This window comes from Protopterus annectens, chromosome 4.part0 (assembly GCF_019279795.1).
Source record: "Protopterus annectens isolate FY-2018-M chromosome 4.part0, PAN1.0, whole genome shotgun sequence".
NCBI classification, from domain to species: domain Eukaryota; kingdom Metazoa; phylum Chordata; order Ceratodontiformes; family Protopteridae; genus Protopterus; species Protopterus annectens.
In genome coordinates this window covers 1454030704-1454048683 of record NC_056733.1, presented here as the reverse complement: position 1 = coordinate 1454048683, position 17980 = coordinate 1454030704, and the positions used below count along the sequence as shown (strand labels likewise).

Here is a 17980-nt window from a genome sequence, read left to right as displayed (position 1 = left end):
CTGATGCTGAAGGATCCCTTCCTTCAGCCTCTCCTCCTGAGGATTATTCATTTGGGGAAACTTTGCATGACATGAGAGAGCATTTTCACTGGGAAGGGCAGGAATACTCTGAATCCAAGAAAAGGCTTAGGGATTTTCTTCTGCTCCCACAGCATAGGCCCCTGGCTATTCCCCCTGTATTGGACTTTGTGGATGATGTTTTTACAGAGGCATCTCTCTCTTCTGATTCTTTTCCTCCTGCTCCTGTCAAGCTAGATAGGTATTATAGGGTTCCAGATTCTCACAAATTTCTTTTTAAGAACACTTCAGCTGATCCAGAAACTATCTCTCAGGGCCCTAAGGGTGTTAAAGCGGCCTCTGCTAAGAATCCTATTCCGTCTGACCGAGAGTCCAGAGCATTGGAAAGATGGGGCAAAAAAGTTTATACTTCTGCTACTTTGTCTATTAGAGCTTTAAATTGTCAATTTCATATGTTGAAATATCAGCAATACCTTTTGCCTGTGTTAAAACAAAAGATGTCTGCTGTTTCTGGTGGTACAGAAAATAAGGAATTACAGGATTTATTGCATGCTACTGAGCAGGTGGTAAACATACCCTGCACTGTGGTTTTGATTTTTTGGAGGCTTCTTGCAGGGCTGCAGCAACTGGTGCAGTTATTAGAAGGCATGCTTGGTTAAAGGAGCAAAGTTTGCCGGAGCAGGTTAAGGCAAAACTTTTGGATGCCCCTTTGCAGCACAATGTTTTGTTTGGGGCCAAAGCTGAGGAGGTATTGAAGAAAATGGAAGACAAAGCCAAATCTATGCAGATGGTTAAAGATTTTCTACAGGTGCAACCCCCTAGATTTAGCAGGAACTGGCCAGCTAAACCTTGGTCCTTTCCAAGCTTGGACAGACCTCAGAGAGGCGTTCCAGAGGTAGAGGTCAGGCACAGCCCCCTTTCAGAAATAAGCAGTGGAGTGCCCCCTCTCTCAAGGGAGGAGAAGATAGGTCACAACTTTACAGGAAACAGTCATTATCACTTTCCCTTACTAGCTCCAGGGGCTCCCCTCCTGGATGCGCCTTTGGGAGGAAAAATCTTTCTTTTTTATCACAATTGGAGCTGCATAACCCAAGACAACTGGGTTCTGGACATAGTTTCAGGGGGTTACAGGTTTCATTTCCATACCTTGCCAAAACCAAACGGATGGCCAGATCTACCAAAGCATCAATGGGCAGAGGCACAACAGCAAGTTCAGTCCCTTGTGGATATGAGGGCCATAGGATTGGTACCAAATTCAGAAATGGGCAAGGGTCTTATTCAAGACTTTTCCTGGTTCCCAGGAAGGAAAACACATGGAGACCAATTCTGGACCTTTCTGTATTAAACACCTTCCTAGAAATACCAACATTCAAGATGCTCACTCTGCAGCAGCTGCTGCCTATGCTGAGCAAGAACGCTTGGATGGTGACTTTGGACTTGAAGGAAGCTTACCTGCATATTCCCATACGGCAAGAGTGCAGAAGGTACCTGAGATTCAAAGTGGGCTCAAAGTATTACCAGTTCTCTGTGCTGCCCTTTGGCTTATCTACTGCGCCCAGGGTCTTTACAAAGTGCCTGGCACCAGTAATGGCGTTTTGCAGACAGAAGGGAATTCAAATATACCCTTATCTGGACGATTGTCTCATTCAAGCGGACAACAAGGAGACTTTACTTCAGCATCTGGCATTTGTGCAGCATCTTCTCTGGTGCCTAGGGTTCACAGTGAAAATAAAGAAATCAAACCTGGTGCCCACACCACAGATTACTTTCCTGGGTGCTCTTCTGAGCACTACAACCCAGATGGCTTACTTGACACCAGACAAAAAAAGTACAACTGGCTTCTTCTTTCAAAAACCTGGCTTCACTGAGTCAGCTAACTGCAAGAAAAATTCTGCAGGCTTTGGGTTACATGGCATCCTGCATTCTGTTAATACCATATGCAAGACTGCATATGAGGAAGATACAGTGGTACCACAAGAGTGTATGGTCTCAGCATTGCCACACTTTGGAAACAGTGATCACACTTTTGCCTTGTCTCTGGCAGGAGTTTCTTTGGTGGGCCGAAGCCTGTCTCCAGGACAAGGGGAAGCCTTTCTGTCCCACTCCAGCCAATCAAGTCATAACGACGGATGCTTCGGACTATGCATGGGGAGCCCACATGCAAGGGAGATGTCTTCAGGGTACCTGGACAGAATATCAAATGCACCTGCACATACATTTGAAGGCGATGCTAGCTGTACAGAATGCCCTGACAGCCTTCAAGGATCTTATTCTACCAGGGCAATTACTGATAAAGACGGACAACACTGCAGTGATGTGGTACATAAACAAGCAGGGAGGCTCTCACTCTTACCCCCTGTGCAGATTGGCCATGACTCTGTGGAACACAGCACTGGCCAGCAAGGTAGACTTACAAGCTCAATTCCTGCCAGGAAAGGACAACACTCTGGCGGACAGTCTAAGCAGAAACCTTTCAGATCCACACGAATGAATGTTGGATGTTCGGATATTCAGGATGATAACAGAGGCATGGGGGTGCCCGGACATAGATCTTTTTGCATCCCCCCCAAAACCATCAACTTCAAACATTCTGCACGAGGACCTACCACAAGCTAGCATGGAAAGTGGATGCCCTCTCATTCAGTTGGAAACACCTCTCAGTATATGCTTTTCCTCCTTTTCCTCTTCTACCTCGGGTACTTCTGAAGATCAAACAGGACAGACCGCAAATGATTTTACTGGCTCCCAACTGGCCTCGGCAATTCTGGTATTCCACCCTGATGAACCTGGCTCAGGATCCACCCTGGATTCTGCCACAAATTCCACATCTACTGTCTCAACAAGGCGGCCAGATCCTGCACAGCCATGTACAAACTCTGAATCTAGCAGCCTGGTGGATCCAGGGTCTTTAAACAGCTCTACCCTTACCAAACAGGTACTGGACGTAATCCTTGAAGCTAGAAGGCCCAGCACCAGGAAATCTTATGCAGGTAAATGGAAGAGATTTTGCTTCTGGAATCAGGCCCAGGGTTTTGATTCTGCAGTTCCAAACATTCCTCTGATTTTACAATACCTAACAGAGATGTTGCATAAGGGCCTATCTTTTTCATCTATCAAAATTCATGCTTCTGCTATTTCTGCACATTACAATACGGATCCCCCAATCTTTTCTCATCCGTTACTTAAACAATATCTCAGAGGGGCAAAGAATATAAGGCCCCCTTTAAGAGCACCAGTTCCCACTTGGGATCTCAACTTTGTTTTGGAAAAGTTAACTTTGTCTCCTTTTAAACCTGCAGCTTCCACAGATTTAAAGTTTTAATCATGGAAAACTGATTTTCTTTTAGCTATAACCTTGGCCAGAAGAGTTTCAGAATTACAAACACTCATGGCTGTGGAACCCTTTATTATTTTTCATCAGGACAGGGTGTCCCTGCGGACTAATCCCACCTTTATGCCTAAGGTGGTTTTGAAAGTAGCCTTGAATCAGACTATTCATTTACCTACCGTTTATCCTAATCCTCAAAGTGAAGAGGAAAGAATTTTACATTCTTTAGATATACACAGGCAGCTTCACTTTTACCTGGACAGGACCAGGATTTTTAGGAAATCTGACCAGTTGTTTGTAGCTTATGCTTCTACTTCACAGGAGAGAGCAATCACTAAGCTAACTATTTCTAAGTGGATTGCCCACTGTATCAAGTTCTGTTACTCTCATCATGGCAAACCAGTTCCTGTTAATGTTAGAACACATTCTACCAGAGCTACTGCTACTTCGGCAGCTTTTCTCAGTGGAGTTCCTACCAAGGAGATCTTAGAAGCTGCAACTTGGAGTTCTCTGCAAACTTTTTCTAAGCACTACAACCTCCCTCTCTATTCTAAATCTAGGGCAGGCTTTGCCTCTGCAGTCGTGCAGGGTTTTGTAGCCGCTCCTTCTGTTCCTTCTCCATCCACCCTTTCTTAGCTTTGGGATTCAACCCTACAGTAATGACTGTAACAGTGAACCATGATGAACATAGTACAGTTGTGTACTCTTACCATAAATGTAGATGTTCGAGTATGTTCACTGTTACAGTCTGGGTTACCCTCCCTCCTATCCTCTCTTTTGTTGTTCTTTGAGTACTGTCTGTGTCTCCTTGGCACTTCTTTTTTCTGAGGTATTTTTGCTGCTGTTATGTGGGAATGTTCTGGTTTATGTTTGCTTATTCTTTTGATTAAGCTTTTGGCCTTTATTTTTGGGCACCTGACATCTGGGGCAAGAAAAACTGGGGATAATGGCATCGGCTGAGGTCCTTATACCCCTGGCGCACTGACGTCAGGGAAGGAGCAACTTCAGCCGATGTCGGACCCGACTTTGGGACTCTGGCCGATCGAGGGCTGCTGCCAGCAGGAAGAACCCTACAGTAATGACTGTAACAGTGAACATACTCAAACATCTACATTTATAGTAAGAGTACACAACTGTACTTTCTAATTCATAGGAAGACACTGAATAGTTTCCCATACAGGAATGGCAAACTCCAATTGTACAACTGCATTCACCTGATTTTCATTTGTCACTAGTCCTCCACTTTGCTAAAAACATATTCTTCCATTTAAAGATTCTGGGGACTCCATCATGCACTTTCTAGCTTCCTGCCTGTAAAGCCTGCAAGTGTTGTGAACAACATACCTTAGTCTTCAACACTAGTTTGGTTGTAGTTTTCATAATTTTTCCACTTATCTCTCTAGTGTTCAAAACTCACAGTATATCTCAGGACTAGGGGATTTAACTGAACCATTATCAGAATTTTTGGAGTCATAGCTCAAGTTCTTACAAACAAACATGAGTTTAAAATTAAAGAGACCATGTCTGTTTAAAATGTAGTAATGATTTCTATGTTATGAGCACAACTTATAGGTTCATGGGTTGGTACTGGGCTGTCTGCCTGAAGGCATATATTAGCCCAGCCACGTTGTGCGGTATTCACCGCCCCTTTAGTAGTTCCCTAGACCCTTGTACTAGCGCTAGTACCCTTGGCCCCTATCTAGTAGTGCTGTTGGTGTGATCCCCGGTGTGAACTTTCTGTTACCCATCCACTCATCAAGGTTCCTCTTGAAGAGTGATAGTGAGGGGCTCTGTCTTATGTAGATCGGGACCCTGTTCCATAGTAAGGGAAGTCTCTGCGAAGGGAATCTATCCCTCCAGCATGTTCTATTCATTGTTGTGTTGAGGTTTATATCCCTAGAGCGTGTAGCTCGAGTAGATTTGGTTCTGCTAAGATGGAGCATGTTCAACAATTCTGGGTTAGACATGGCTCTGTACGTTAGACAGAGATCGCCTCTGAGAAAGCAGTATGCAGCAGAGAACAGTCTTAGCTTTTTCAATCATGCTGCATAGAGCAACTGTTTGAGGCCAGTGATCCTCTTGGTTAGGTACCTTTGTGGTCCCTCCAGCTGCTGGAGATGTCTAGCCAGGTACATTCCAATTGGTGCATTGTACTCAGTAATGGTCTGATGAGGGAAGAGTAAAGGGGCACCATTACATCCTTAGATCTTGATGCGAACCCTTTCGTGATCAGATGGGTCACATAGAAGGATTTTCTAACCACTTTGGCAACATGGTTATCAAAAGAAAGCTGACTGTCTACTTGGGTCCCTAGATCCCTTATTTCTTCTTCAGATTTCAGGGGATTACCTCCTATGTTGTAGTTTGCAGTTACTCTGTTTTTTCCAAAGGGGATTACTATGCATTTTTTTGCATTTAGCTTGAGACCATGGCTTTGACACCATGCATCAGTCTCATTTAGGCCATTCTGGAGGATCTCCATGTCGGCCGAGACTCTATTACAGCACCCAGTTTGCAGTCGTCCGCAAACTTAGTCAGCCACAGCCCTTCCGTGCTTGCCTTTACTTCTGAGAAGTATATGCCAAACAGGAGGGGCCCCAGGACAGAACCCTGAGGCACACCACTTGTTACTGGTCTGGATTCGGACATAGATCCCACTACTCTTACTTTATGGGATCTGTTTGAGAGCCAGTTTGCAATCCATCTTGTGACGTAAGGGTTTATGCCCAGGCTGGTGAGCTTATCAATAATACCTGAATGGGGAATGGTGTCAAATGCTTTAGCAAGGTCAAGGTAAGCCATGTGTACCTCCTTTCCCTTATCTATAGCCTGAGTAACTGTCTCAAAGAAATCCACCAGGTTCAGGAGGCATGATCTGGCCATGACGAAGCCAAACTGTGTGGGGTCCAGCGACTGGAGGTTCCCAATCTCTCCATTTATGAGTTCCATAATGATTTGCTTCATAGCCTTACAGATCAGACTGGTCAGGCTTATTGGTCGGTAGTTCCCAGGGTCAGTTGTGGCCCCACCCTTGTGTAGTGGGACCACCATTGCGGTGCGCCATTCTATGGGCACATATCCTGTGGAGGGGCTGTGACTGAACAGGGTATTGAGATGCGGGGTTAATTCTTTTTGGAGCTCGCGTATGACACAGCCTGGGACACCATCTGGTCCCATGGAGGCAGTGTTTTTAGCTTTAGATAGAGCCTTGTCAACCAATGTATTAGTAATAATTGGACTTACACAATCCCCTAGAATGGTAATAGCCCTGTAGGTGGTGAGGGGGTGGAGAAATTTGCACTGAACCTGTCAGCCAAGATGTTGGCAATGTCAGAATGGTCAGTGTATTTTGTTCCATTTTGTACTGGCTCAGAACAGACCTGAGCGTTGCCATTTAGGTTTTTGACGTAGCCATAGAAGGCCTTATGCTTATCCTTGGCATCCTTGGCAACTTTTCTTTTCAAAATTAGCTTTAGTTGACTTGATGAGGGCCCTCAATTTCTTACTAATGCTGATCAGGGATGATTTTTCTACTTGAGATTTGGCCTTTTTTTGTATAAGTCTCCTCCTTTTATTGTAAAGTTTGCTTATGGTCGGGGTCCACCAGACTGGTTTCTTCTTGCTTGAGGAAGGAGTCTTGGTTTTATTTGGGATAGCACGGTCCATGCAATCCTGAAGATGCATATAGAGTGCCTTGGTGTAGGATTCTACGTATGCAATGGATGTACAAACACTGTATGCTAGTATCCTACATCAGGGTGAGACTAAGGAAATAGATTTTTAGTTAGACAATACTGAGTTTTAGCTTTTCTGCTTAAAATGAATCTAATTTATTTTAGAGGTGAATATTATCTCTAGGTGAGACCTTTGCTGATTTGTTCATGGGATTTTTGGAACATAAATCAATTTATGATTCCACTAAAAGTGAATTTACACAATGTGGCAATAAGAAGTATAGGATTTTGGATGCTGTGTGGGTTGTCTGGAAAAATGATTTGGGCCAGTTATATGAATTTGTGCAATATTTGAAAGAGAACAAATACAACATAAATTTTGTTGCATGATGTAACTTGTTCACCAGCAGTTATTTAGATTTTATTTTCATTGGATTGAATCATTATATGACTTTTCATACAAGAAGCCTTTTACAAGGTATTATTTGCTATTTAGTACTAGCTCTCACCCCAAACAGATCATGAAAAATGTATCCACATTTCAATATATAAGACTAAAAATAATTTGAATTATGACTACTTTGAAAAATAAAAAACACTTTTAAAGGGTTTATGGTCAACAGTACCACTAGACAACAAATGATGATAGCTTTTGGTTAGAGCTCTCTACAACCAACAGTAAGGATTGCAGCATAAAATTAATCTAAAAGTTATTATAATACATACACACACACACACACACACACACACACACACACACACACACACACACACACACACACACACACACAAAATGACTATCTATAGAAATATTACATGAAAATTCTGCAGACAGAGAAATAGTTACCCTAAAGTAGACTACAATGGGGAGAAAAGGAGAAAGAGGCAAATTTGAAGATGGAATGAGGTAAACAGAGGAGTAAGCTTATGACACAGTAATGGCAAAGCAAGTATAGTAAGGTCCATGCATATGGGATGGAAATATTCATATTCTGCACATGCTATTTTTTGGGGGGGGATTCTAGACCAATTAAGGATGGGGAAGAAGCAACAACCAGAAAATACCAATGGCTTCCAACACAGATGCCACAAACTCCACTTCCGGAATATCTTGAAAAATAGATTTATTTAGTGCTTTCATCTCATAATAGGACTTCATCAGAATCCTTCTTTCGTGTGCTTCTGGGTTTGCCAACAGTCTTTTAGGGAAGAAGCACCAGGAACAGACATATTAAGGCTATTACCCAGTGGCTATGCTTGATACAATCTTTTAATTACAATAATGTTACATTCTGGGTGACACCGCTGTGCATCTGTTACTACCACACAGCCTCACAGAGTTTAAATCCTGTTTGTGATATGTTTGTAAAGAATATGCATGCCCTGTCATTGTTCAAATAGGCTTTCACAGTTGTATCTGATTTCATCCTACATCCCAATGACATGCGCACAGGTGTTGAGACAATTCTGTAAACTGTCCACAAATGTGTGTGTGTGTGTGTGTGTGTGTGTGTGTGTGTGTGTGTGTGTGTGTGTGTGTGTGTGTGTGTGTGTGTGTGTGTGTGTGTGTGTGTGTGTATGTCTTGCAATGTACTTGCATCCTGTCCAGGATAGATGCCCTGCCATAGCCCATTACTTGCTGGAATATTGTCCAGGTCCCCATTTCTGAACAGAATAAAGTACTATCAAGAAAATATGAATTAATGATTGAGTGAATGAATATTTAATTCAAATGAATTTTCATTATTTTTTTGTTTTGTTTTGTTTCATTCTCTCTGTCCATTGACTTCTGGTAATCTGACTGCATTAGCCAATTCTTATTATAATTTATTCTCCTAAGGCAGGGCTAGGTGAGAGTGGTATTGTGTATCTTTGTATTGTGATACTCCTTGTATTGTGATACTCCTCGCATGCTTTCTCAACTGTGTGTGTTTCTTTTGTGATACTCCTTTCACCTTTCACAATTGTACACTTTTGTACTGTGATACACTTGTCATGCTTTCACAGTTGTGTGTCCAGGTATTATGATACTCCTGTAATGCTTTCACAGTTGTGTGCCTTGGTACTGTGGTACATGTGCCATGCTTTCACAATTGTATGTCTGTGTATTGTGTTACTCCTTGCATGCTTTCACAACTGTGTGTCTTTGTATTGTGACAGTCCTGTCATCCTTTCACAATTGTATGCCTTTGTGCTGTGATTGATACGCCTATCATGCTTTCACAATTGTGCGTCCCGGTATACTCATGTCATGCTGTCACATGCTTCTACTTCCATGTCAGCATCTGCTCCTTTTTGTTCCTCTTTTTGCACACCACTTGACTAGTCCCCACTCAGTTACACCACTGAACAACATGAAAGTCATGATACTGCTATTTTACAATAGTTGATTTTTATTTTCATATGAAAAAGGATGGTACGTAAATGCTTTTGAAGCCAGTCCTGTAGATCAGAATGTGATGTGCAAGATCATATCTGCTTTCTACAAACTAGCACTGTAGACTAGCTACGTAGGAAGGTATTTAACAACGTACAGAAGAAGAGTACCATGTAGGAAAACATTTAACAATGTACAGAAGACCAGTAGCATGTAGGAAAGTATTTAATAGTGTACAGAAGAGCTATTGCATGTAGGAAGGTATTTACAAATGCACTGAAGAGCAGTAGCAAAGGTATTTAATGATGTACAGAATAAAATTATTATGTAGAAAGGTATTTAACAATCTACTGAAAAGCTGTGGCATGTAGGAAGGTGTTTAACATTGTACAGAAGAGCAGTACCAATAGGAAGTTATGTAACAATGTAAAGCATAGCAGTACCATGTCGGAAGGTATTTAACAATGTACAGAAGAGCTGTGGAATGTAGTAAGCGGTTTAACAATGTACATAAGAGGAGTTGCATGTAGGAAGGTATTTAACAATGTACTGAAGAGCTTTGGCATGTAGAAAGGTATTTAAATATGTACAGAACAGCAGAAGCATGTAGGAAGGTTTTTAAGAATGTACAGAAGAGCAGTAGCATGTAGGAAGACATTTAACAGTGTACAGATGAACAGTAAGATGTAGGAAGGTATTTAGCAATGTACTGAAGAGCTTTGGCATGTAGGAAGGCATTTAACAATGTACAGAAGGGCAGTACCATGTAGGAATGTATTTAACAATATAGAGAAGAGCTGTAGCATGTAGGAAGGTATTTAACAATGTACGGAACAGCAGTACCACATAAGAAGGTATTTAACAATGTACTGAATAGCTGTGGCATGTAGGAAGGTATTTAAATATGTACAGAACAGCAGGAGCATGTAGGAAGGTATTTAACAATGTACGGAACAGCAGTACCACATAAGAAGGTATTTAACAATGTACTGAATAGCTGTGGCATGTAGAAAGGTATTTATGAATGTACAGAAGACAAGTAGCATGTAGGAAGGTATTTAACATTGTACAGAAGAGCTGTGGCATGTAGGAAGGTATTTAACAATGTACAGAAAAGCAGTGGCATGTAGGCAGGTATTTAACAATGTACAGAACAGCAATAGTATGTAGGAAGGTATTTAACAATGTGCAAAAGAGATGTGGCATGTAGGAAGGCATTTAACAATGTACAGAAGAGCAGTGTCATGTAGGAAGGTATTTAACAATGTACAGAAAAGCAGTGTCATGTAGGAAGGTATTTAACAATGTACAGAAGAGCAGCAGCTTGTAGGAAGGTATTTAACAATGTACAGAAAAGCAGTGGCATGTAGGAAGGTATTTAACAATGTACAGAATAGCAGTAGTAAGTAGGAAGGTATTTAACAATGTACAGAAAAGCAGTGACATGTAGGAAGGTATTTAACAATGTACAGAAGAGGAGTAGCATAAAGGAAGGCATTTACCAATGTACAGAATAGCAGTGGCATGTAGAAAGGTATTTAACAATATATAGAAGAGCCGCAGCATGTAGGAAGGTATTTAACAAGGTACTGATGAGCTGTGGCATGTATGAATGTATTTAAAAATGTACAGAAGAGCAGTAGCATGTAGAAAGGCATTTAACAATGTACGGAAGAGCAGTAACATGTAGGAAGAAATTTAACAATGTACAGTAGAACTGTGCCATGTAGGAAGGTATTTAACAGTGTACATAAGAGTAGTAGCAGGTAGGAAGGTGTTTAAAAATGTACAGAAGAGCAGTAACATGTAGGAAGGTATTTAACAATGTACAGAAGAGCAGTAGCATGTAGGAAGGTATTTAACGATGTACAGAAAAGCAATAGCAAAAAAACGCAGTGGTGCAGCGGTAGCGTTGTTGCCTCACAGCAAGAGGGTCTCCCATTCGACTCTCGGCTGGAGCACCTTCTGTGTGGAGTCTGCATGTCCTTCCCACAGTTGAGTGGGGTGCCTTTCTTAAAGATTGGGTGTCGAGCTGGCACCTAGGCACCCATAAAAAAAATCTACTGCCAATCATTAGCAGACCGGAGTTCCACTATGGTGACCCCTAAGCAGGAAAAGCCGAAAGAAAAACAACAAGAAGAGGAATAGCATGTAAGAAGACATTTGACAGTGTACAGATGAACAGTATGATGCAGGAAGGTATTTAACAATGTACAGAAGAGCAGTAGCATGTAGGAAGGTATTTAACGATGTACAGAAGAGGAATAGCATGTAGGAAGGTATTTAACGATGTACAGAAGAGGAATAGCATGTAGGAAGGTATTTAACGATGTACAGGAAGGTATTTAAGATGTACAGAAGAGCAGTAGAAAAGAGCAGTGGTGCAGAGGTTTTAACATTGTATTGCCTCACAGCATGTAGAGGTGGAATGTATTTAATGATGTAGAGAAGAGCAGTAGCATGTGGGAAGGTATTTAATGATGTACAGAAGAGATGTAGCATTTAGGAAGATATTTAACAATGTACAGAAGAGCAGTAACCTGTTCTCCCATTCGACTCTCGGCTGGAGCACCTTCTGTGTGGAGTCTGCATGTCCTCCCCATGGTTGAGTGGCATTCGAAAGACATGCGTAAAATGGGATGCCATTGTTAAAGGTTGGGCGTCGAGCTGGCACCTCAGCATATAAATATAACCTGAAGGCAATGACAGTATCTGTAACCTTAAGAATATGGAAGAAGATATTGGTTAGGGATGCAAAAGAACACAAATCTCATGGTTTCTACCCCTTCCCTTCCATTCTTCTCCTTGCAGAGGATGATAAAGTACCTGTAGTTATTTTTGCTAATAACCAGCAAGGGTCAGGCAGAGTAATGCAGTAGAAAAGGCAAATTGTCTGATTTGTAGAAACGTGTTTGTGTGCCATCCCTGGGTTTACCATATGCATATTAAATTACATTTATAAAACATGAAAAAGAAATGCAGTAGAACTTTGGGTTCTAGTATTGCATTTTCCTATTCAAAAATAATGACTGGACCCAGTCAGAGAATGTGTTCCTTACAGCAGGATGCAAAGGAGGGCACTATATACCATCCCAGCTAGATAGAGTTTAGAAGAATGCAAGTGTAATAACCCCTAGAAATGTCAGGATGACAGAACTGGACTGACAAGTACAAAGACAGGCACACAAAAAAAGAAAAAGTAAAGAAAAGCTAAACCTCTACCTCCTTTCACCAGACTTTGATGTTAATTCTAATTTCTCACTTGCATTCATAGCCCTGGTGTCATAAAACTGTAAGAGACATTGTTACCATCATGTATTTGCAAAGAGAACAAAATAAAAACAGACGAGACTGCATTGTATACTATATTTGTGCCTAACAAGCAATGGAATTTAGTTAATTAATTAATTAATGGATTTATTTTGCAAGGGAACTCATTGGGTTGAGAATTAAAGTAAGATGTAGAAAATGATGAGGGCATGTAAAACTAATAGATCACATTGCCATCTGCAATGTGCAACTAAACTGGCTTGACTAATCAGGCATTATTTTTTTTGTTGTTGTTGTTTAGATATCTCACATTTTGCAATACATGCCATTACAAATGTTCCAGGAACAAAAAATAAAGAGAAAATATATATATTTTTATTTTTTTCAAAGAAAACATTTAATCAGTCCTGTTTAGCCAATTAAAAGAAACGATCTAAGCAAGTCCCATGATATCGTCTTACAGCCCAATCATGCATCATTAAATCCATCTCATCACTCAATCTACCTTTCACATACCACTAGACAGCCAAGAAGCACCCAAGCATGACTGCACAGACTGGTACACTGGTCAGCAGAAATCAGATCCTGAAACAAATTCTACACTGTAAGTATATCATAAATCCACTTGTTTAAGATAAAATAATATTAAACAGCAACAGCACTTCATAAAATTAGATTAGTTTCAGAAATAACAGATATATTACTGTCATGGAAAATGATAACAGAAGGTGAATAGACACAATGGCACTAATATTCTGGTGTTATGTTGACCAAGGCTGTATGATTGTTCATTCTGTTAGGCGAGAAAATGCCTCCAGGCAAAACACTGGAGAGTTAAGCATGATGTTTGCAGCAGGGTGAGGGACAACCTGCTTGAAGGAGAATGAGAAAGGAAGGTTGTGAAGATACCCATAATACCAAGTGAGTGTTTTTGTTGTTACTGATTAGGGGAGCTGCTCCACTTTGGTAAAAAAATCCAGACAGCAGAAGAGCTGCATCTGGCTGGCTTTGCTATATGACTAACCAACAAGTCAACATCCCTGGGAAAACAAAGAAGAAGATGAGGTTGTACATGGTAAACTTACACAGAAAATTATTTTTGCTGTGGGACATGGCCCTTGCATACTCCACACTCCATACCTCTAAATATACTAACACTTTAAAAGTAAGAAAATCATTTCTTAACTTTCTTAACTTCACTATTTCATAACCACAGTCTGTTGTTCTGACCTTTTTTGACTAAACACAAGAATTGCTAAGTAAATCAAGTGAATGAAGTCCCATTTCAGTAAAATCAGTGTTCACAACAAGCAAGGAAACAGCTGGAACTATAAGATGAAATACTTCCAAGCTGGGTTACTACTGTTAACAGCCTAGATGAGTATTGCCACGAGTATGACAAACTCCTTGATGACTTTGTATTTATGCAGTGCTCAGAAACATTATCTCTACAAAACGATTGTTGAATGAAATCCATATCATTGTACATTCTCACAGCCAGTGGTCTAGGGAGTAGTCTATAAAATAGCTAAGAATGCTGGCAGTGGTTCAAGAGAAAGGAACAGTGGAATCTGCTTGCTGAATACTTGACTAGTCAGTAACATCTACAGCGCACTATTACTGCACAGATAACAATGGCCACAGAAGTGATCAGAAGTATCACAGATCCAGAGAAATTACCAGCTATATTAATCAGCATCTATGATTTTGCAACTTTTTCTGTCATTTGACATAAGGTTTAGGGTTCAAGCCTTGGTGTGATCACAGCATGAAGGACAAGAGTGTGAGCAACTGATTAGTAATAGATTAAACTGTACCTTTTACAAACTGCTTAATGTCATAACAGAAGCATTACATTCACCTTCATTTGCTTATTTGGTAACAATGAAGGTGAAACTGGCATTATAAATGCTTCTGAACCTTAGTTGATATTTCAGTATAAATGAGAATTGACTCTTCCAGAAAATCTGCTGTCTTCTTGTGGAGATTAGTGAAGTGGTGCCCAAATAGACTCTGTTTCAGCAGCTAAGATACCAGCAAGGTGATGTGACCGAAATGTGGTCAATGCTTCTCATTACAGTAATCCTATCCTGCTGATGGACATCAGTACTGAAAAAGGTGACCGAGTTAACTAAAATGGCCTTCCTTGGAATGCAAGCATGGAGGGCTCTGGATCTGACCAATAAGTTCCAATACACCACAAAGGCAACAGCTACAGTGGTCATCAAAGAGAAAACCCAGATTTGGGACAAGATTGATGAGGTCATTGCAATAATGAAATTTCCAAAATGCTCATTCTATAACACAGTAGATTCTAACCAAAATTCTACTGACTCAATCCCACCCTGATGTTGTATACTAGTGTGCACTGTTTGTACATCTGTACATTCTACAGCGGTAGAAAGAACTGCATCAAGTGCACTTGCTATCCTCTGATGAGGCAGGGCCATAAGCAGCTGGTTGAATTTAGTCTAGTTCTCTAGACATGGTCTTCTTAAGGCAGAACTGCAAGAATGAATGAGATCCAGTCAGAAATGTTGAAGGTGCTGGAGCCTGGACACTGTTTGGGTGCCATGGCTAATGTAGCTCTTGAGTGTTGAGCAAAACGTAGGGACAGCACCTATGGAGAAGGGGGACAGGAGTATTTTCCAGCTTTATAGGGACCATATATTCCTTCTTTCTGGGATGGCTTGTGTCAAAGTGTTGGAAAGAGATTAGTGATGCAGAAGGAACAGTGTGGATTCACCTAGGCTATAGATCACTGCGTGGAGTATTCTGTCTTTGCACAGATACAAGGATTGAGATCGCAAGTTTTTACAATTCTATATATGTATAACATGTCTTGAGAGGTTCAAAACAGTACAAAGTCTTAGAGTCTCTGTTGTCTACCATTTTGAGCAGGTACTTGCAGATTTATTTCTGTATTCTCACAGTTAAGTTGAATATGTTCTGCAAAGACAGTGTGTTGCAACTTTCTGATTTTCATAGACTGCAATAGCAAGGCACAGTTGAGGTCTGAGTATACAATTTGGGGACAGGTAGGTTGCATGTGTTAGTGTGCAGGTGATTTTTTTTGTTAGGCTAAATACCTGCAAGTTCTGTCATGCAGATTTACAGTTCCACTGTAGACTGAGAAGTAGATGGGATGAAAATTTAGCACCAGCAATTTACCACTCAAGGCACTGTTTTAGATAGAAGTGGATTGCTCTTGGTAAGTGAGGGGCAAGCAGATCACTCAAATAGAAATCTAAGTTTATTTGGTCTTATCTTATATGTTTTTGAATTTTTATTGCATTTTTATTGTATGCTGTGTTTTAATTGAATGGGTCTTATGATAGGCTGGCTGTGGTCATGTGATTCTTGTTTGCTCTTATTTAAAATATTTATTAATTGAGTAAAGTATTAGCACTGAAGAAGGGTGGTTTACCCGAAAGCTTTGCCTTGGAATAAATAGCTTTTTGACATTGGAGTTGCTGTATCTTTGCTTGAGATCTGTTATGTGATTCTCCTGTCACCACGGTATCAATTTTTCTTTTTGTATATATCAATACCCGAGACATCTTTAAGGAGTACAACCTACAAGTGTTGTAGAATCTATTGTGGGCACATTACCATATGTGAGTAGCAGATACTTTCCAAACATCACTATGTCTACAGCTAGTACTAAGCATTTAGTTACTATAATTATGATCTTCTAGCTGGTCTGCTGTTCAAAACACAGACCTGAGCATAACTGATTTGCAATCAATAGCATTCCTGTTATCTATTAAGTAATCATGTTTGTAACCAACAATAAAGTGAGTCTGTAGAAATCAGTATCATCTCAAATCCAGGAAAGTACTTGTAATACCCAAGACTTCATATAAGAGACTTTCTAAAAGTGGCCCATTAAACAGCAGGGAGAGGAATACAGAAATATGTCAGCTAAAATCTTTAGTATGCTATGCCAGTTATTGTCAACTGCATTTTGCTTCCAGATCTGTTGTGAAAAGAACACCCATAGCAATTCAAAGAAATATGTATTTTTTTCTATCACAAACTACAGTATGTTACATAAGTTGTTTGTCACTTGTTTTTCTGGCTCAATGTCTCTACCTCACATACATGCATGTGTGTGCATGCATGTGTACATGTGCCTGTGTGTGTGTGTGTGTGTGTGTGTGTGTGTGTGTGTGTGTGTGTGTGTGTGTGTGTACATGTGTGGCAGTGTGCGCATGTGCATGCATGTGCATGAGTGTGTGCATGTGCATGCATGTCTACATGCAAGTGGTTGTGTGCACGTGTACCTTTATGCATATGTGTGTGTTTGTATATGTATGTGGATGCATGTGTATGTGCATTTGGCTGTGTGTGTGTGTGTGTGTGTGTGTGTGTGTGTGTGTGTGTGTGTGTGTGTGTGTGTGCCTGCATACATGTGTCTCTGTATATGTGTGTGTCTGTGTGAGTGCATGGGCATGCATGTGTACTGCATATGGCTATGTGTGTGTGTGTGTGTGTGTGTGTGTGTGTGTGTGTGTGTGTCTACATATGCATGCATATATATGTGCATGAGGCTGTGTGTGCCCGTGGCCGTACGCGCATGAGCATGTGTGTGTGTGTGTGTGTGTGTGTGTGTGTGTGTGTGTATGTAATGCACATGTGTGTGTGTGTGTGTGTGTGTGTGTGTGTGTGTGTGTGTGTGTGTGTGTGTGTGCATGTGTGCATGTATGTATGTGTGTGTGTGTGTGTGTGTGTGCACGCGTGTGTGTATATGTATGTGTGTGCATGTACCTGCATGTATGTATGTGTGTGTGTGTGTGTGTGTGTGTGTGTGTGTGTGTGTGTGTGTGTGGGCACGGGCACTCATGTGTGTATGTGTGTACATGAGTGTGGCTGTATGTGTGTGTCCCTCTATGCATAAGTATATATGTGGGAGTGTATTTTTGTGTACATGAATGTGGTTGTGTGCGCATGTGCTGTATGCAAGGATGTGTGTGTGCCTGTGGTTGTATATGCCAAGACATTTATGGGAGGAACAATTTTGATAAGAAAGACAAGACCAATAGTAATTACAAGTGACATTCCTAAAGCTTGGACAAGACATCCTAACTCAGAGTGACTGTCATTCCTGACATCACAGAAGAAAACCTATAATATCATCAGTGTCAAACATCTGTATGTTAGACACAATTATTTATTGAAAAAAAGAGTAAGAAAGCAAGGGAGAGATCATTTCTTAATCACTTTTGTGTGATAAACCTTGTGTTGGTGAAAGGTGAGGCATGATGTTGATGAAGATTAATTAGCAGTAATTAAGACAAAAGCCTCTGTTTA

The 17980-nt window shown here is 40.8% G+C and overlaps 1 protein-coding gene across 1 annotated transcript in view; it reads left to right on the top strand.

Annotated features, from left to right (window-relative positions):
• UNC5A (unc-5 netrin receptor A) overlaps positions 1-17980 on the top strand; it is a 1914539-nt gene that overhangs the window by 16638 nt on the left and 1879921 nt on the right. The window lies entirely within an intron of this gene.